Genomic DNA, 21,395 nt, shown 5'->3' on the forward strand with positions numbered 1-21,395 from the left:
ACTGCCTCCCACAGTTTGGTCAAACTCATGCTAGTACAGTCCTGATAATTCATGGTAAAACTGAAGGAAAGCAAAGTGACAATGAGAGGGAATATTTCTCATTTTGACTATAGCTCAGTTGATAGAGCATGAGACTCTTAAACTCAAGGCTGTGGATTTAAGCCCCATGGTGGGCAAAAAGATTCCTGCATTACAGGGGGTTGGACTACATGTCCCTCGTGCTCCCTTCCAACTATACATTTCTATGATTTTATCATTATATTCAGAAATGAAACAGTAATGACTTTATCATCTTCCACATCCCCATATTTGAGGAATGCAAACTCTTCACAAGCAATGACATGAAAGGTGGGGGAGTCATTTTCTACCCTGTTTGTCTTCAGCTTGCTCACTCTTTCTAAGCCTAAGCAGAGGTCTACACACCCACCCCAAATTCGCAAGTCCACAGTGAAAAAGATGGGGTTCATTTTCCACCCACACTCCCTGACCTGCATACAAGCTGTGGTTTTCCAAAGAGCAGAAGGGCAGAAGGGGGGCTGGTAGCTGAGCTGGTGCACATTATCCCTACGCACACACTTGGGTTGCAAAGGCCAGAAGTGTAGAAAATACCAGGCCCTGAGGGGACGGCTTATGAAGAATGGCAGCACTGCCGACAAAACAGCCCCTGCCGCTCCACCAGGGGCTGCGTCAGCCACGCTGGAAAACCTGATAAGGGGTGATTGGAGTGGGGAGTGCCTGCAGCCAGGCCCTGTGATGCCCCTGCTGCTCCCCAAAGAGGTGCAGCAGGGAGACTGAGCACGTCGGAGCTCTACGCTGTTCCACGTCGTTCCCTGTGACATATTCCAGGGCTGCAGGTGGACGAGGCAGAAGTGGATAGAGAGAGGAAGGTCCTCGCGTCGGTTGGGTTTATATGAAACAGCCTCAGGCCCAAACAGGATCTAGATTAAATGGAAAGAGAGACGATATCGTCATTAGGAGAAAAGGGGCATCGGGGGCCTCCCTAGGCTTGGTTTCTCTCGCCTCCCGGTTATACTACACACACTCGGTTCCATGTAATTGTATTGGGCAAATGATGCAGGCTTACAAAAGGCTACACACTTTCCCAACCCATTAAGCAAATTAGCATTTACTGAAAGAACCTGCTCCAGTCCCTTATTCCTCCGGGAAGCCGTGTTCTGAGAATCACATCGCCTCTGACATTTTTCGGATGATAAGATTGGTACATTTTTTGCACGTTGTTTGAGAGTGGCCGTTCGCTCACAGTGGCAAGAACAAACCTTGGAGAGTGGCTATGACTCTTCAGATATACTCAGTGACTGGCATGTAACATCAGTACGATCTAGAAAACCTCCCTCCTCCTCCTCCTCCTCTTCTTCATTTTTCTTTCCTTCAGAAGAGGGGTGAGGAACCTGTGGCATTCTAGATGTTGTTGGACTTCAGCATCCATCAGCTACAGCCAGCTGGCCTAGTCAGGGGTGACAGCTTAGCCCCTCCTCGCACACACTTTAGAAGATGTATGTGTTTACATTTAAGTCACCAGTATATTTTCAGTGTGTTTTACGCAAAAGCTGTTAGAATGACTTTCAGAATTTCAGCTTTTGGATCCAATACTAAAGCATTCTTCTGACAAATTTGGCTCGTTTCCAAGATATTATTAGATACAAATTTGGAATGCAGCAGGGACAGGTGCATATATTTGATGCTGGAGCTACACTTTTGGCCACAAACACAAGACTGCTGATGTGTGTCTGTGTGTAATTCCAAGAGGAGAATCACCTTGTATGTTTGTTAATTAACGCTTTCCTTGCCCACAACCTTGCTAACATCCATGAGAGTCTTAATCTCAGCCTTGTGGGTTCAAGCCTACACTGGGCAAAAGATTCCTGTATTTCAGGGGTTGGACTGGTTACCTTCCTGGTCCCTTCCAATGCTACAATTCTATGAATCTTTGAATCACTTTCCTTACAACTGGCATTCCAAGATGTGTGAAAGGGGTTTTTTTTTGGCCAAGTTTGCAAAAGCTTCTGACAAAGCCTCTGTTGTTCTTCATGGCACAAATGGTTATAGAGTCCTTTGACTGTAGCTCAGCTCTTGGTAAAATAATGAGATGTGCCAGAGAACTGGGAGATGCTTAAGGTTAGGAGCAGTCATGGGATTCAGATGGGAAGCTCTTGTGGTGCCAGATCAGGTCCTTCACCATCTATTTGACTATCTTCCCCAAATCTGGTGTCCTTCAGTGGTTTTGGACTACAACTCCCATCAGTCCCTGCTAGCATAGTCAATGACCAGGGATAGTGGGAGTTATAGAGGGCAGCAGGTTGGGGAAGGTGGCTCCAGAATCGTAGATGCCATGATTTGAAGTCAAAGGGATTTACCACACATCCCATTTTTTCACTTGCTCTTTTCTGGCCACCTGTCAGTGCAGACATTTTGTATAGATGATCATCAAGCATTTTATGCCGCGGAAATAACAGATGTGTGAGAGGGCTGAAAATTGCAGAGGTCCGCTCAGTGAGAACACATTTGTGGAGAGCCATAATTGGCTTGATGATGTTGATCCATTACAAGCCTAGTGACTAATGCCAATTAAAAACACACAAAACAAAACAAAAAAACAGAAGAAGAGAGGAGAAAGATGGGTGTTGTGTCATCAGCAACAGCTACAATGTTTCCTTTGATGAAAAAGTGACTGAAAACTTGGCGGGGTGGGGGAGAATCTATTGAACGGCTGCAAATTATGGGCATGTTTTCCTCTGTTGACATTTTCAAGGCAATCTTTTAAAAATTATTGGCATCAATATTATTGTCATTCAGAAACACAAATGCAAAAGGCATTATTATAGAGAAAGAGGCTTTTAAAATTGTGATGGTATTGTTGTTGGGTTAACCCCCCCCAAAAAAGAACAGTGTGGTTGACCAGTCATTTTGTTTTTAGCCAATCTAGTCCAGAACGACTTCACATACATATTGCATTTTACAGGGGTACACCGACGAGTTAAGTGCACTGCTAAAAGTGTGAATAAAACAAACACGTCTATCAGGTCCTCTGATCAGAGAACCAAGAATGGTTGCAGCTTTCTGTGAAGTGGAGGACCAATGAAATGGTACATGAGATGAGTTAGTTCATTTAATGTGATTTTATTAAAATAAAAATAAAAAACAACAACTAACTAGTCAAGGTCATGACTCTGAGCCCCACGCTGGGCAAAAGATTCCTGCATTGCAGGGGATTGGACTAGATGCCCTTTGTGGTCCCCCAACTCCTGTTTAAATCTATAATGTGATTTAAACAACAACAACAGCAACAACAACCAATTCACTGGAGACACTTCCTCATCAAAATCAGGACCATGACAGAGTGGGAGTGGGGGAAGTAGGGCATAAAAATGAAGGTCCTAGCAAAAGCAACATACAAAATACATTATATTAGGGGAAATTGCATGCAAAAATGTGCACATTAGTCAGAACTGCATACACCTATGTGTTTATTAAGAAAAAAATTGCACTAATACTGAAGAATTTTCAGGAAGAGATTTTTATTTTAAATTCAGATTACTGCAAAATGTGGAGAACTGAATTTAAGATAGGGAAACTGAGATAACCCAAACTGGCAGACCCTGCCATCCTTATTCATGCCTCAAATTCCCTTTCCCTTTCCCCACTTGCACCTAACAGAAGGGAATCAAGTATCTGTTGTGCTGGACTGAGAAGTGTAGGCAGAGGAGGATTTAACACTTTGTTATACAGTATTATAATGGTAAACTATTTCAAGTGATTTTTGAGTTCTTTGTTTACCTCTATTTAATAACCCCCAGTTCATTCCTGTGATGGTCCATCATGTGTTTGGACTCCATGTGAAAACATTTGTTCCCATGTCAAATTGCCCCTGTGTTGGTTGTTCCCTCCCAGATGAGGAGGAGCAAGTGAGGATCGAAGAGCCTTTTCAGGTCCATTTATGGAACTCATTTATGATGATTAATACTAACAGTAATTGTGCTTTGCTTTGTTTGTTTTGCGAGCCCACTCGCTAAACCCTGTCCCTAGAGCCTACCCCCCCCCCAAAAAATGAGACATGACAACAATGTATGGGTTTAAATTAGGCCACAACTTTATGGAATTTCAGGTGTAGGAACCTTGGCTTAGGCCTTGGAAGGTATCCCTCTCAACCCAACAGGGGCTGAGGATGCGCAGGGCAGTCAGGTGCAGTGGGAGGGGACTGTAAAGTGTGAACTTACACAGCGTGCCCTCCCACTTCTCCAAAGTTGGGAGTTTGACCAATATGCTGCCATTCTAGGGCCAGTGACTCCCCCAATCCACCCTTCAATGGGCCCTGCAATACCGCCGTGTGCGGGTGCATGATGATGTCACCCCTCATCTCGAAGATAGACTATAGGATACCAACCAAGGCCTAAAAATCACCCAAGTTGTGATGAATTGCTAAGGGGAAGGCAAAACCTGCCAATGCAGGGAAATTCCTTCCCGGTTCTGAATACAACAACCATCTTATGACCATAGCAGCGCCCTCTGACCTAGAAAGCAGGAGGTTAGCCTGCAAAAGAACACCATGTTATATTTTAGGGAGGGTTAGGTGGGTGAATCTGGAAGGAAACCAAGTGAGTCTGAGCCGAAGGGCATCGGCCTTTTTCCGGGCCCTCACCCTTGGCAGTCCATTGTGCAGCCAAGATGGGGGTGGGGTGATGACCCCCCTGCAGCAAGGTGGGTGGCACCTGGCCAGGTAAGCCTGCGTGGTGTCGCAAACCCCGCCCATCTCTTGGGAGGGGTGAGCGGAAATTATTGGACTGATTTTTTATTTTTATTTTTTGTATTTTGCTGCCAACAATTCTGAAATGCGATACACAAATGTACAAAACCAATCGATCAATCAATCAATGGCCTTAGTGCAATACTGTAACTAATTCTTCTAAAACAAACAACCCTAAGGTTTCGGGGGCGGGGGTGAGCTTTAGTACTGCCTCTTAATTGCACCAGAATTCAAACTGTGATCAAATTTGCTACACCATGAATGGAGATGTGTAAATTCTCCTTGGACTTCTCACTGGTCATTCTTCAAACCTCTACATATCCTGGTAGATCTGTCATCTCCTGCTGCCTGTGTGACCCCACATAGAGTGCATGTGTGACTGGAGCAAAGGGAGAAGAGTACCAAAACATTATGGCGACATGACACTTATAAATCTCTGGTGACCTCTCCTGGACCCTTCCATTTTGTCCCTATTGTAGTTGAAATTCGCAGTGGTTCTGATCAAACAGGGGCTTAATAGACACCTTCACCACTTGATGCCCTTTGCTGAAAACAGGAGCTGCGTCAAGGGTGGCAGGAAGCAACTGCCAGCCCTCTTTGCCTTTGCCCTAAGCTTGTTATCAACACGCCAGCTCTAGCTTCTTCATTGAGGGCTGTGTTTGCTTAGCCTGAATGTGGCAATGCGATAGGAGATGCTGTGAGATGCATGGTACCTTCTTCCGCTTCCTTTTATACATGCTGTGACGTGCGTTGCTGCTCATGCCCTCTCCACACACAGGATCTAGCCTGGATTTCTATGATGGCTTTTATTTATTTTCCAGCTTTGAACACATTACGTTAAGGTTGCAGTCTTCAGGTCACTTATTTGAGCACTCCTTGAGGTTCCGGGAAAACAAGCCAGTCAGCCAAAGCAGGACATTTTTTTATCTTGCAAATTAGGAGTGGGCTGCAAAATTCTCTCTTTATCCCCATTCCTGTGGATTTAGTAGCAAACATCTCCTTTTGCTAAAGGACCCCAGCTGCGCAGCTTTTATTAGTGATCCTGTGAGTCTTCTCTCAGAGTGCTTGGCCTGATGAATGCTGATCTTTTCACGAGGACGGCCTGTGGAAAGCAAAGTGTCCCTGTAACCACATCCATAAGTCACTGTTAGACTTATCAAATTCCTGCCCAGGAACTACCTGGCTCCCATTCTGATTGGATTTGGCCCATGTCATTTTGCTGCCTGAAGCAAAGGACAAGATGGTGGCCCCAATTTCATGCACAGAAACTGATGAGGCTGGTAGTTGAGTCTTAACTTATTTCAGTTCTGCCAAAGGGATAGCGTTCTCTATCACAGCAGGCTGGGCCCACAGGGCTTAGACACAGGGCTCTGTCTTCCAACAGAAGGGTGTAACTATGGGGTGGCGATGCTGCTGCTACCCCTCCTGCTGCTTGTGTTTTAGTTCTATCCCATAGGTTGTGCCAGAGAAGCCAAATACCCCCAAGAAAAGCAGCTCGCCCTGCCATCCCCTGCTGATCAACCCCCATGTGAAATGAAATAGTTTCATTGGTATTCTCCAATCATAAAAATGCGCTTCTGCCAGCACCTGAAAATTAGAATCATAAACTTGAAATTAAAATAGAGCAACAACCTTGAAAATGCCATCACAATCAATAAGACTTATTTCAGAGAAAACATGGTTAAGGGGAAGGTATTAGTATGAAATATTCTATTATTTTCTCTTTAGAAATCTAACTTATGGGCCAAAACTCACCCCCCTGAAATTCACTTTGAAATTCAGTTCTCACCCAATTTGAGAGCTATCTACTTAGCCATTCCTGACTGTTTGCCTCCTTCAAAGAAATAGAAGGACCCCCTTCATGCATCTCAATCCTTTGATTTCCTTTGGAAATATAAAATGGGAATGGTTGGATTGCATTTGGTAATCAGCAAAACAAAAACAAAACCAGGTTTTGCACAAGTATACCAGTATATTGCTGTCACAACAAATTAAACTGAGCGCTTGCCATGATTTCATTCTTCCCCAGATGATGCATGTCTATTTCTTGGCCAATTTCAGAAATATATGGTTCTCAGTTGCTACTTCTAGTGATAATTTACTACACCAAGGAAGAAGCAATGTGGAGCATGTTGTAGCTGCATGTTATGCAGCACAGATAGCTACTTACTAAACACTGACTTGAAAACTTTTACTGTGCGGTAGGAATCCAAAGCAACTCACTGTTTTGCACCCTGACTAGCCAAACTCCCAGCATGGCCCATGAATCTAGTCACCCTGTGCAGTCCTTTTTCCTCTGAGGGGAAGTTGTGACTCAGTTAGATTGGTAAAGAAAAAGCGTTTTATATTCATTGTATATGCAATATAAAACTGTGATACTTGATGGTACTGTGGAGTCCTGTCTTTCTCTACCGGATTTCCCTGTATGAGTTTGCAATGCATTCAATTGAATCGCTTCTTTGACATGTCTAGGTCCAGCCTTGGTTTCAATCATAAAGAGAAGTCACAGAGATGGGAATAGAAAACAGCAGCAATGGTAAATCAGCGTTTTCAGACTGGGAGGCAGTCAGGATTGGAATAGAGTGTAATGATAAGGGGAGGCAGAGTGAAGAGGACTAGAAACTTGAGGTGGGTACAACATGACAGAAAACTAGAGTTGGGATATCAGGAGTGAGATGTTTTGCTCATAGTGAGAAGAGAGAAAATGATATTGGCAGAGGCTGATGGGGAGGTTATACAAGCCTGGAGAAAAGGGTGCCAGTATATGCATAATGGTTGTTTTTTAAAAATCTGTGCAAATCTTACTTCTCCAGCAAATGTGGTTGTTCAATGAATGTCCTCAAAATATTCTATTTTTTATAATATTGTTATGCTCACCCCACATCTCGAAGCAGTGCTCACCTAGATTTGGTTTCTTTTGAGGGAGGTCCCTAGAAGCTTTTGAGATGCTTTAGTAATAGTCAAGATTATTTACAAACACGTGGGCCAAGTATAGGTGCAAGCGCAGCATAAATACTCCAACAGACAACAAATCAACTGCCCCCCATCAGATCTCCAGAGAAAGGCAGTCACTGCTCTGAAACACAGCAGACAGAGCCCCGAAACACAACTCTCAGTCCCTCGTTCCCAAAAGTGCAGCTGGTCTACACGATTTCATATAGCTTCTTCTTTGCCTTCTTACCAATACAGCCCCTTTCTCCACTTCTTCAGATTTATATTAGTTTTTAGTGATATTTAGGATCTGGCTGAAAGTGACATTTGCCATGTTTTTAGAGCAACTTAGAAACAATAATATTCTACTAAACCTTTTGCTAGCCTCACGTAATCCTCGTGCCCTGCTAGCTCTCTCAAGGATTAAAAAAAGATCCATTTTCTTTTTACGGTAATACCATTGTTCTTTTCATAAAAGCAATAACAGCCAAAACACACACCGTCAGTGGTCTAGGGCCTCACCTGGAGCAGACCAACATATCTGGAGAAGTTACACATCTCATTACACCAGCTGAGGGCGAGTTCCCTCTATGGAATTGGAAACCTGCCGCTTGCCTGGCAACACCACACCATTTTATTCCCCCAGGTGTTTAAAATGGCGAGAGCTGTTTTTTAACACTGTGTTTAATTGGAGGTTTGTTGCTTGGTTTTATGGTGATGATTTCCTTTATTGTAGTGTTCTCTTTTTATTTGCAATGTTTGTAGCTGATCCTAAAAATGTGTGTTGAAAGGCACCGTGAGGATAAAGAAATAAATATGCCCAAGCTGCAAGAACAATGTCAAATGAAGTTGACTTGAATGTGGATAGTGTCATTCTACAGTTCTGTCACTAGGTGGTGCTGGACTTAGTTGCATCTGGGTGAGGTCAGAAGTTTCCTATTACCGTTCTGACTTAATGGAGAAAGACAATATAATTTTGACTAGCATCCTGGCTAAGCTTCCCATTATTGTATGTTTCTAAGGGAGATGCCTAAAAGGTTAAACACAATGCCATTTCAGGTTTCAGTAGTTGGGGAAGAGACAATGCTAGGGTTGCTATATTTCAAAAAATAAAAACCACATGCCAAAAAACACCAAAAAAGGGCGATTTTTCGATTGACTTGCCTAAGATTTAGGACAAAGCGTCATCTTTCAGAAATTCTGGATATATTGAAGCCCTAGACAATGCAGTTTCAGAATTGGGACAAGTTTCATAGCAAGGTTGAAGGACTTGATCCTAGCACTGTGATATTTTCAGACAAGATCTGTATGAGCCATTATTTAAGGACTGCTAATTACTTATGACAGAGTGTTAGAAATTATCATTATCTTTCTCTGGATAGCTGTGGTTAAAATGATATTGATGGCAAACATTCCCAACGTGTACCAATTAAAATATGAACAAACCAACTGAAGATATGGCAACAAAGCATAGCGAAATTTATATGGAATAATAAAAAGATCAGGGTTGAAAACAAAAACCTTGTATGATAAGAAGGAAAGTGGACTTCAATTTCTGAACTTGAAATTATTATATGTTACAAACTGGTTAACAAACTGGGTCACAGAGCCATATTCAAATATCTCAGTGTTTGAATATACTATCATAAGGATTTCAGGAATTACTCAGGGAGAATAAAAACTATTAATAGATAATAAAATAAAAACTATTAATAGATAATATATCAGAATTAATTAAAAATATGGTTTTTGATTTGAGATCTTCTAAAGATTTGCAATCAGCATAGCAGATTATTGCATCCATATCCATCCCCACCCAAGTCTTTATTGAATAAATTAAAAAGCGACTGTGAGAAGGGATTGGAAAAATAATTTGTTTAGTTATACTGATCATATAAAAGAGGGTTCTATACTTGATTATCTGGAAGTAAAAATAAAGTTCAAAAGTAGAAATTCTAGTTGGGTTGAATACTTTCAAATAAGGTCTCTGGTACAAGAATACTTTAGAAGTTTAAGGATCTTACAGAATTACCATTATAAAAATGGATAAACATAGATCAGCTAAAATATATCAACTTTTGTTCAAATATGAATAGGTCAGTGTCAGTTCTCCAACTTTTTCATTGTTCCTACATTCCGTTCTCGATATTTCTACAGCAATTTTTGTGTGCTTTTAAATTTTTAAATCCCCATGAAAATTCACCATCATTTTAGTGTGGATTTCTCCAGTAAGCACATTTGCATGAAGGTTTGACAGGTGCATGCATTTTTGCAAGGAAATTTCCCTAATGTAATGCATTTTGGGGGGATATATTCACACTGTTGCACATATTGTTTGGTTGCAGAATTTTATGGCAAAATTTGGTGAAGTGTGAATTTCAAAGGATAGCTGTGTTTTGGTTCACATATTGGTTAGAAAAGTTCAAATTTGATAGTTTCTCATTAAAACACAAGCAAAAATAAATTTCACTTTCCCTCCTTTTTAAAAAAGATTTGAATAAAGCTTTTTCATAATAAAATAAAATAAAATAAGCTAATCTAAATAAAAAACAGAGAAAGAGAAAAGAGCAGAAGGCCTTGTGAGGAATCCCAACTGACATGCTCACTTTGAAAGATGGATCTAAGTGTGAGATACAGTATTGATTAAGGTAAAGGTAAAGGGACCCCTGACCATTAGGTCCAGTCGTGACCGACTCTAGGGTTGCAGCGCTCATCTCGCTTTATTGGCCAAGGGAGCCAGTGTACAGCTTCCGGGTCATATGGCCAGCATGACTGAGCCGCTTCTGGCGAACCAGAGCAGTGCACGGAAACGGCGTTTACCTTCCTGCCGGAGCAGTACCTATTTATCTACTTGCACTTTGATGTCCTTTCGAACTGCTAGGTTGGCAGGAGCAGGGACCGAGCAACGGGAGCTCACCCCCTCACAGGGATTCAAACCACCGACCTTCTGATTTGCAAGCCCAAGAGGCTCAGTGGTTTAGACAACAGTGCCACCTGCATCCCACAGTATTGATTACTCCATGATAAAAATATGCATTTGTATTTTAAAGGTATTTTGTCCCCAGAATGGTAAGGATTCAGTATAGGATATAAGGGAACCAAGCAGCCATCCAATGGTGCTTGAACTGGATTTCTAGTTGATTGTACTCTGGGCGGGGTAATAATCATAATATCCCAGACCTTTCTAAACCTTGCTAGCACTGGCTAGGACATGATTTCCAGTTTTGGTGAATGCACTGATTTGTGCCAAAAATCATCTCCCCATGTCCTGGACATGCTTGAAAGCAGACTGAGCCAAGTTCTAATATGGAAATGTATTGAGTATTCACAGAACTAACAGCAAAAGCTCCATTAGAAACAAAGCACTGGGAAGTTTGTCATGGTGCTGTCAGCCATCTTTTCTGATGGGATGCCCTCTTCCATCTAGCACTGAAGGAGCCGGAGGTTTGGCAGGTATGTCTTCCAGCACCGTAGGAAGGTAGCACGAAAGTGTTAAAATTACTTTCCCTTGCCCTATTATCAAAGAAAAAGAATCACAAACGAGATAATCCCTGTTTAAATATCACCACCAGCAGCTGAGTCAGTGGGAGCCTTAGACTGGAAATGTCAGGGAGGAATTTAGAGTCGCTGAGCAGTTGAGAGTCTGCAATTATCATAAGTCACTTGTGCGGACCCTCTTGACCTTCCTGGCCCCCAAACTGCACATCCCCAGGAGGAAGGGGAGAAAGACAAAGACGGGGAAAACAAAACGCAAGGGCCCTAACAAGCAGCGAGGAAATGAGTCAGATATGACCCCAACAATGGAGTCTCCTGAAGGCATACAGAGCTGTGGCAGGGTCAGAATTACAAGGGTCCCGTTTGGATCTGGGTAGGAAGATAAACCCTAATATGTCAGGAATCAGCCCTTCAGACACTTGAGATTAAAATTTCACTGTTCTTGCATTGAAATAGGTAGGCTACTTTCAGCCTTAAACCCTCCGGAAGGGTTGTGACAAACAGGGCTGGCTGCTCCATTAGGAAAATGAAACAACTGCGTCAGGTGGCAGATGTTGGGGATAGGTACAAAAGCTTTAAGGCTGTTCCACCTAAGTCCCTCTGTTGGCAAGAGAGAGCTGTGTGTCCTGCGTGGCCTACTCTGCCCACCCCTCGCTCCCCGCCACATGGCTTGCTGTCTAAGGTGCAATGGAGAATGGCATCCCTTTGCTGCTTAAAAAAGCTTCCTGTGGCAGCTCTTCCAGTGGCATGGGAGGGGACACATACAGAAAGATCGCTTTACCACCTATTCCTTCTTCCTTTTCACTTTGCTGTCTCAGGCAGCAAAACGCCTTGGGCGATAGTGTTGCTGTATCTGTTGTTTACTTGCCTGCCTTGAAACCACTGCCCAAAGGAAGAGAAAAGGAGCAAAGAGGTTGGGCGTGTACGGGTATCAAGAACATAATGATACATTATTGAGGAAGGACATCATGCAGCAAACACTGACAAAGAGACTATACGTAAGAGATTAGAGGCAGGGCAAACATGGCCCCTTCTGACCCTGCCATTTTTCATTTGCAGCTGCAGCTAGAGAGAGGTCATGTTGCTTGTGGAAAGGTTACTAATATGTTCAACAGTAGGTTGTAAACATATGTTTATGATACATCCCCGGCTATTGGTGCTATTCGTAGCCACAACTCTGGGCCATAACTTTACATCCCCCCCCCAGCACAATTATGCAAACTGTCAGCAAGGCCACAACACTGAGAATCAGGGCCGTCTTTACCCGGGAGTGCAAGGGGTGCGGGGCACCCAGGCGCTGAATTCTGGGGGGTGCCAGGTGCCCGCTGCTGAAGCCGCCTAAGCTCTTAACTATCTACCTGTTATGAAATAATAAATAATTTTGATCAAGCTGACATTCAAAGCCGGCTGCCACTGCCACCCCCACCCTGGCCGCTTTCTCCTCCCCGGAGTCCCACCCTGCATGGAGAGGCATTGCTCTCTCAACCGCTGTCAGCACGGCTGCTGCATCTCTCTTCTTCTCCTTGGGAGCTTTTAAAAGCGCCTGGATGTGAAGCCATGCACCTTTGCGGAGCGATGGCGCCCGGTTCTTGAGGGGTGACGGCAGCGAGACTCAGAAGAGCAGGATGCCACCACCATCGCTGTCGCCTTGGGTGTAGACATGGGCAGCACTAAATTTGGGGCTGCTGGGCAGATCTTTGCACCCTGGCGGTGCAATGCTAAAGACGGCCCTGCTGAGAATTGAAGTCAAATAGCAACATGGATCCTTCATCCACCTTCTCCAAACTGGTGTGGTTTTGGACTACAACTCCCATCATCCCTGAAAACTGGGCATGCTGGCTAATATGAACAGTAGGTGGTGGCCACTGGGAGAACAGGATACAGAACTAGATGGATTTTTGTTCTGATCCAGAAGCAGGGCTGGCCCCAAATGCTTCACAACTAGGGACAAAACAACCAGCACAGCCCCCCATCTTCTGACCCTTTCTGCCACCTGGTGCCCACCACTGCCAGGTGCTCACTGCTGCTGATGTTTGCCACCTCCTGTTCCCTGATCCTGACGTCAGTAGCACACACCTGTTCTTGCTCCTGGGCTGCCTTGAAGACAGTGAGCAGGAGGAAGGCAGCAGCCCAGGGGCAAGAAGAGGAGCATGCAGTCACCCATGTGTCTGCCACCGCTGCAGCAGCTGAAGTCCTGGAGCAGGAGGCAGCAAGCACCTGGCAGCAGTGAGAGTCTGCCAGTGGCGAGTGCTGAGTGCTGGGCACCCACTGCCAGGCACCCACCTGGTGGCAGTGAGGGAAAGGAGGCAACAGAAGGGGTGCTGGTTTCGCCTGTCGTGGGAGGGGGAGGTATGATGGTACAGAGAGTGGTGGTGATGTTGGTGGTGGGAAGTACAACCCCCCATTCAACCTATTGCTTATCTCACCACTTTGGGTGGTGGCTTCTCCTTCTCCTTCTCCCAAGTTGCCACTCTTCAAGGGATGCCACCATGAATCAGCTCCCTTCATACTGCTTCATGGATGGGCTGGCTGCTTCCAGTGGGGTTTGGACTTCTTTCATGCAGTCCAAAATATTTTGAGGTTTCTAGGTTGGGGAAGGCTGCTCTACACGGAAGGTGTGATATAACCTTGAAAATATTGGACAATTTCCTCCCCTAATTGCTAGCATTGTTCCTTCTTCAATAACCACCTTTTGCAACTGCCACAGCAATATAGGTGTCCTTTTATCTCTCAGTTTCTCAGCATAAGCATTATATTTTAATAATAATAATAACAATAATTTCCATTAACTGAGCAACTTCCCAACTGCAAAACCATCTCCTGGTCCAGAAATCTATATGGTTATTGGAAAAAAGGGGGATGACTCAGGAGGCCAGAAAATATTTAACTGTCTCTAGTACTTTTCAGTGTGGTTAGCTCATTCAGAACTGAGAAGGTGGCAAATGTACAGTAGTTAAAAGAGGAAACCGGATGGGAGAAGCTGAAATGAGAGAGCTGGATATGCCAGCTGTAATCACCCACGATTCCTTGTCACAATACAGCTGCTGATAGGCCTGGTTGATAAATGTCTCTCTAACATCACTCTTTGTTGGGCCCATTGGTAATTTGTCCAAAGCCATGTGCTGAAATTATCCATCCAGTCAGGTGCATGATTCTACTTGTATTTGATTCCAAATAAGCCATATAACCAATTCTCCTGATGAAGTAGAAAGTGGTACAGTAGATCCACGACTTACGTGTGATTTCCTTATGTAATTGCAGCTTTGTGTGGGTGGCAGGGGGGAAAAAAGAATGCAGGGAAACAGTTGGAAAGGGTCATATGAGATCTCATGAGATCTTGTGAAGGCCCCATGAGATTGTGGGTGACCTTCCCAGAGCCCAATAGGCAAGGCTTAACAAGCTCTTTCTGCATGGGATTTTCTGGCTGTGGAAAGAGTTTTTAAGTCCTCCACTTAGCTTTCCAGACTCTAGGAAAGTCACAGGAGGCCTCTGGGAGAGTGTGAGAGGCTCCAATGAGATCTTGTGGGAGTCATCCACAGCCTTCCAGAGTCCTTCTGTGACTTTCCTAGAGTCTGTTAAGGTAGAGATAGGCCCCATGTGGGCTTACCAGAGCCCAGTAAGGTCACTCTGAGGGTAGTTCCAGGGCTCTTCCTGACGTTGCATGTTTCTGCCCTTGTGTGAGGACCCCTGGAATGTAAACCCCCCCCCCACATCCCTTGGTTTTGGGCCTACTGTACAGCAGTAACCACCAGAGGGTTCAGATGATCCCCTCCACATACACTGAAAAAATGTGTGAGAGGAGCTGTGAAGGTGTGTTGGTTAGTCACATCCCAGTGGCCAATGTGTGCCGTGAGTTTGCTCCATTGGCCAGATTCTTATCAGGTCCAGCCTCACAGGCTAAATTTGGCAAGTGGGTGGAGCAGCCCCCTCACTGGATCAAGCCCTCAATTCTGGAAAAGGTCTTTCCCATCACCTGTTCTTTTTTTAGCTATAGTTATCAGGGACTGATGCGGGTGGCGCTGTGGGTTAAACCACAGAGCCTAGGACTTGCCAATCAGAAGGTCAGCAGTTCGAATCCCCGCGATGGGGTGAGCTCCCTTTGCTTGGTCCCTGCTTCTGCCTATTTATATATTTATATCTATTTATTTACCTTTAGTACATAAAATGCATGTTCCACCTCTGAGCTATGTCTCTAGTACTGAGCCATACTGCTATCTTTCTCCCTCCAGGTGGAGTAAAAGCAATGGATGGATGGGGTTTTGAAATGTTCAGAGAAAAACGGTTAAGCAATTTCTCATCCCTCCATTCATTTGCTTAAACTGGCAGCCTCCCAAAGCTGCTTTACTTTAAAAAAACAACAAAAAACTTTTAAACCAAAGCCGTCTATGTGTATTGGTAAAGGGGAGCATAGGTGCTGAAGGCTACAGTCTTCACATCACCCATTCTGGAATGCTCCCATTGGCTTTAATGAGACAACACAAGGCTACGTTGTTTGCGGGTTGCAGCCAGCATCCAAGTTGCCATATAATGAGAGGCTGTGAAGTCTGTGTAGTGATGTGGGTTTTAATTCTATTTTTTCCTGTTGTTGCTCAAGCCCCAGAAAGTTTGCTGGAGATGCTAAGGCGTGAGTTGTCATTATGGGTTATTAAACTCTATTGCTTTTGGTACGGTTGATTGGAGCTGCAAAGGCGGAACGGCTCTGTTTTACAGTGAAAGCTCAACTGTGCTGTAATTGCTTCAAAAGACATACTGTAATTATTCAAGATTATAGGAGAGAGAAGGGGGCAGGAGAGGAAAAAACTACATGGAGATTGAGCTGCACATATGAACATCGGTGACATTTTGTGTTGGTATTATCCCACCGCCTGGTCATCAGCAAGTACTTGCCATGATCACAAAATTATATACAACCCTCAAAAAGATATAGGGCAAGGGTGGAATAACTTTTTCTACCCAAGGTCCACATTCTGTCACGGTCAAGTTTTTGAGGGCCACATGCTAGTGGTGGGAGGAGTCAGAAGTCAAAGCAGATGGGGCAATGTATGTGACTCCTACCTTTGCACAGTGGACATTTCGGCCATGTAAAAAAACCCAGACCTCTCTACACACACCCTAAGCAAGAGGCATCATCACAATTCAAGGACAAATTCTAGTCAGGCAAAGCACACAAGTAGCTCACAGAACAGGGCTCCTGGGGGTGTGGCTTCATGAGGGCCCCAGTCCTGCCACTCACCACCTGGCCCAGGGTATGGTCTTATGGGCTCTATAAAGGACTGCTGCTGCTGCTACTGCTGAGCAGAGAGGCTCCGTTTTGTTTTTGTTTTTGTTTAAATTGCTGTTATTTTTTACCTATGTCATTTTAAGTTGTGATATTAGTGCTGTATTCTTAGTTTTATATTTTGATTTATGTGGAAATTTTTCTCATTTGGTTGCGTATTTTTTTTCATGTGGTTTATTTATTGTTTATGACTTTTGTAATTATGTAAATCTTGTTATGCTGTAGGCCACCTAATAATAAGAATAATAGTAATAATAATAATTTATTCTTTATACCATGCCCATCTGGCTGAGTTTCCCCAGCCACTCTTGGCGGCTTCCCATCAAGTGTTAAAAACAATGAAGCATTAAATCTTAAAAACTTTCCTAAACAGGGCTGCCTTCAGATGTCTTTTAAAGAGAAGATAGCTCCTTATTTCCTTCACATCTGAAGGGAGGGCGTTCCACAGGGCTGGCGCCACTACCAAGAAGGCCCTCTGTCTGGTTCCCTTGCCTTGAGCTTGCCTTGTCTGGTTCCCTTGCCTTGAGCAGTTTCTTAACTGTGGAAAGGCGGCATACAAATAAAAGATGATGATGATGATGAAGGTGCCCTCTCGCTCCTTTGGTGACTTTGGGCCAGACATTCTCTCTTCCAGAGACAACGCAGCATGGTTGTGTGGATGATACGAGGGAGGGGAACCCCTTATCTGAAGAGGGCCCAGGAGTCGAGACAGCTCAAGTAGATGGAGCAAACTCGACAAGGAGCTGCCTTGCCAATTGCCCCAAATGTCAAATTCACCTGCTCTTCCTTTGCCCCCAAAGCCAACTGTCCTGTCAAAAGACTGCAGGTGTACCAGGGTCCAGGTAGAGGATGGGCATTATAAGCATTCTTTGCTCCAGGAAAAGAGTTCAAAACAGTGTTCAGGTTCTACGTAGACATACAGAATAGTGGTTCTCAAACCATCACACGTGCACCCTGCCCAATCACTTGGAAATTGCTGAGGGTTTTGGCAGACCAATTCATGATTTTTCTGCCTTTTGTAGGAATTGTAATGCACTGTACTAGATGCTGTGTTATTTTTAATGGCATTTTTACTGCTTATTTTATTTCTTACATTGCCTTTTATTGTATTACAATTAAATTACATGGATTTTCAAATGATAAGCGTTCTTCACAGACATGACATGGGCCACCCGTATGAAGATCAAAGAGCACAAGTAGACCATAGACCACAATTTGGGAACCCTGATCCAGGGCTTAGGCTATCAGAAATAGCATGGGAGCCGTCCAACAGTCCTGCAAATCCTTCTTGTAACTCCATTACTCCATACTCCCTACCCAGTCTCATTTTATAGCTGTCTCCCCATTAAATCTCCACTCACTTTGCTACAATAAATATTGGGCTACAAGGCACTGCCACATAGTTCACCCTCTGTGTCTTTGCATGGTTTTGCCCAATCTTCAAGGGCCCTATTTTGCTCCATGGGCTTTTACTAGCAAAGACAGAATGAGCCGTGGATAAATCAAGGGGGCATTTCTCCCAACAAATTGAGTCCAGCTGAAAGAGCTCTATCCTTACAGGAGTATCAGCAACTGCAAGATGATGAAACGGAAGGTAAGGAGAGGTGCAAATTAAAGCTTTAGTGGATTGATCTAGATCAGGAACTCCCACCAGCCTCAGCCAGCATGGCCAATGGCCAAGGGGGATGGAAGTCAGAGTCCTACCACTGTTGAAGTGGTAGTCCGACAATCAAAAGGGTGACATTTCCCCCAGCCTTGATCTAGATGAAAATGTACAGCCTTAGATATTAAGCAGGAAATGGAGGACACTGAAAGAAGCCTCAGCTCTCAAGGCCAAGGCATAAGACTTCCCTGCTTCTGGTGGACACATTCCCCTTTCCTCCTCAGCTAATGACATATCCCTGGTTGGGGGGGGGGGAGATGGAACACTTGGGTTGTTTGCCAATGTGGAAGCGACACTTGTGTTCTCACTATCACCTGTACTGAATAGTAGATGGTCCATGGAGCTACCTTGGAATGAGAACCACCAGTGTCTGCCACAAACAGGATTCATGTGGGCATCAACCCTTGTGAGAAGAACATTCGCAGAAAGAAATTGCACAAGTGCCACGGCTCCGCAGACAGCTTCTACATTCCTGGAATTCAATCAGTTAGGACTTTTCAACCAACAAAACCAAATTGAAGAACTTCAGTGAAAGTATTTAATAATATAAAATTTCAAGGTGGCAGAGTTTAAATTTAAATATGCCTGGGAGGTCCAAAAATGAATTATACTATCCCGGCTCCTGGCCTTTCTATCTCTAGCGCAATGTTCTGAAGGCAATGCAAGCATCCCAAGGATCGGCATTGTTGCCCTTGATAATGCCACTTCTTTCATCTCCTTTGGCCCTTTGTTTGAGTACAGCCTGAATTGTTTCTCTCCCTTTTGATCGGTTCGGTTAAGCCAACCCTGAGGGTAGTTTTCTGTTTTCCACTTGTTTCAGAAACCACATCACACAAATTCCTTGTTGCATGCCATCCAATACCTTTGCAGATAGAATCTTTTTATTTAAATGTTGGAGAACAAAGTCCTAATCAAGACTGGGCTTTTTTCTTTTTCATGTGTAATTCCTTTCCGGCTTGTCTTTCTTCATTAACAGGATGACTACATTCACAAACCACAGAGATCCAAATGCTAACATAGGAATACCCAAATCAAAGGTTTTTGGCATTAGCGCTAAATGCATATCAAATGGGACACAGAGCTAACAGAGATGCCAGGGTACCTGGCTGATGCAAATTCCAGAGATGCCTTGTTGTTGGTGCTTACAAAACCCTCTTGTGCCACAGCAACACTTGCAAAGGCCCAGGGTTTTTCAGGTGCCATTGATCAGCTGACCAGTAGTGCTTGCAACCACTGATTTCAGAATGCAGTTACATCTTTACCTGTCACAAACCTGGCATCACATATGACACCAGGTGTAGGGCAGGTGGGTGTGGCTTGGTTGAAAAGGCCAAATTACAGGTTCCCCACTGTTGCCTTATTGTCACTGATAGGGTGCTATTTCTTTCCTCCTTGTGGCTGAAAGGCTAATAAATGGAAGCTATACTGAGCGCTGTGGGTTAAACCACAGAGCCCAGAATTTGCCGCTTAGAAGGTCAGCGGTTCGAATCCCCGCTATGGGGTGAGCTCCCGTTCCTCGGTCCCTGCTCCTGCCAACCTAGCAGTTCAAAAGCACGTCAAAGTGCAAGTAGATAAATAGGTACCGCTCTGGAGGGAAGGTAAACAGCATTTCCGTGCGCTGCTCTGGTTCGCCATGCTGGCCACATGACCCGGAAGCTGTACGCCGGCTCCCTCAGCCCGTAAAGTGAGATGAGTGCCACAAACCCAGATTCGGCCACAGCTGGACCTAATGGTCAGAGGTCCCTTTACCTTTTATACTGAGATTTCACCAATGTTGGCATTCACAAGCAGCAGAACATGTGAGCTGACAGTTCATCTGTCTTTGCTATTACAAGTTCTGGGATCTCTGATGCTCCAAAACTGTATGTCTAAGAAATTGCCATGGCTACATCAAGTCCCATGGAATGAAATCGTAGGTCATCAGCAGTAACACAGGTGATGCTGGTACTGTATGCTCAGTAGTATAAGGCTCTCTATGAAGGGAGAGGGGTTGACAAACATTGGTGCTGCCCAAAAGAACCCTCAATAAAGTGGTGGTCCTCAATAACTTGTTCTGGTCCAGACAGTGAGCCTAAAAGGCAGGACAACAGATAGCTCTAAGCAGTGTGATTTTTCTAGAAAAAGAGGTGCTGGAGCTCACTATGACCTCCTCCCTTGTTGTCTTATAATGACAATGGCGTCCACCTGAGAGCTGTCCACCAGTGAGCTATGGCTGAAAAAAGCCCTGGCTCTAGGTGAGAAACTTGCTCCCAGGAAAGCTGGAGGTGAAGTGAGGCCTTCTGAGTCCCTCTCAGACTCCACCCCAGAGGACACCCCATAGCAGACCTTGCCCAGCTATCAGCATATTTGATTGCAAATGTTGCCAGCAGATGATGACTGGCTTAATATTTTAATGTGGCCTTTAATTCTGGTGGACAAGGTATATGAAGACAAGCAGACCTGCTGAGGTCCAGTAGTGTGATTCATAGTTGCTGCAAAAGGTCATAAGTCCAAATTCAGCAACTTCCACTGAGGATCATAGGGTGACTGTATCTTTCCACTGTGAAGGATAACTTTATCAACTGTGATTAATCATGAGATCTAAATAGAACCTCTGTGTTCAGAAGAAGGTTAGCTCTGAGTACTGGATGCTGAGGGTAGGGGAGGATACCAAGTCAACAGAACAACATCCATTTGAATCAGGGATCTAGTCTTCAGGATTCATTGAATTGGGACAATTCCCTGAAGCCCTGTGCCATTTCATCCATCCTTCCTTGTGCAGTTGTGAATGAGCAGGGTGCTCCACATACCACAGGGCCAGCATTTTGGCCATTCAAGTGAAACTTTGACCCAATTTACCAGCCTACACTCTGACTTCCAGTTAGGAATGGAGCATAAATTCAATTCTGTTCACATTTGAGGAACCTACCTAATCCACACTTTCTGAAACGGTACGTGGACTGAAACACAACCAGCCTTCAGAATTTGCACTGAATTTTGAAATGCAGTTCTCCAACCAAGCAAGTCAAGTACTTTGTACAGAAGTGCATATAGCTGTATAAAGTATGCATAAAAATGAAAATATTGGTGAAAATAACACCCCAAACTGCATTATAGTAGGGGAAACCTCTTTGCAAAAATCTGTATATTAGGCAAAACTGCATATAAGAAAAGATTCACACCAACATGCTGATGAATTTCCATGAGGGTTTATTTTAAAGAAAAACAATACAGAAGTGGAAGTATGGGGAACTGAACTTACATTTGAAAAAATGAGAAACCAATAG

Source organism: Podarcis melisellensis (genome assembly GCF_964234715.1).
Source record: "Podarcis melisellensis genome assembly, chromosome: 1".
NCBI classification, from domain to species: Eukaryota; Metazoa; Chordata; class Lepidosauria; order Squamata; family Lacertidae; genus Podarcis; species Podarcis melisellensis.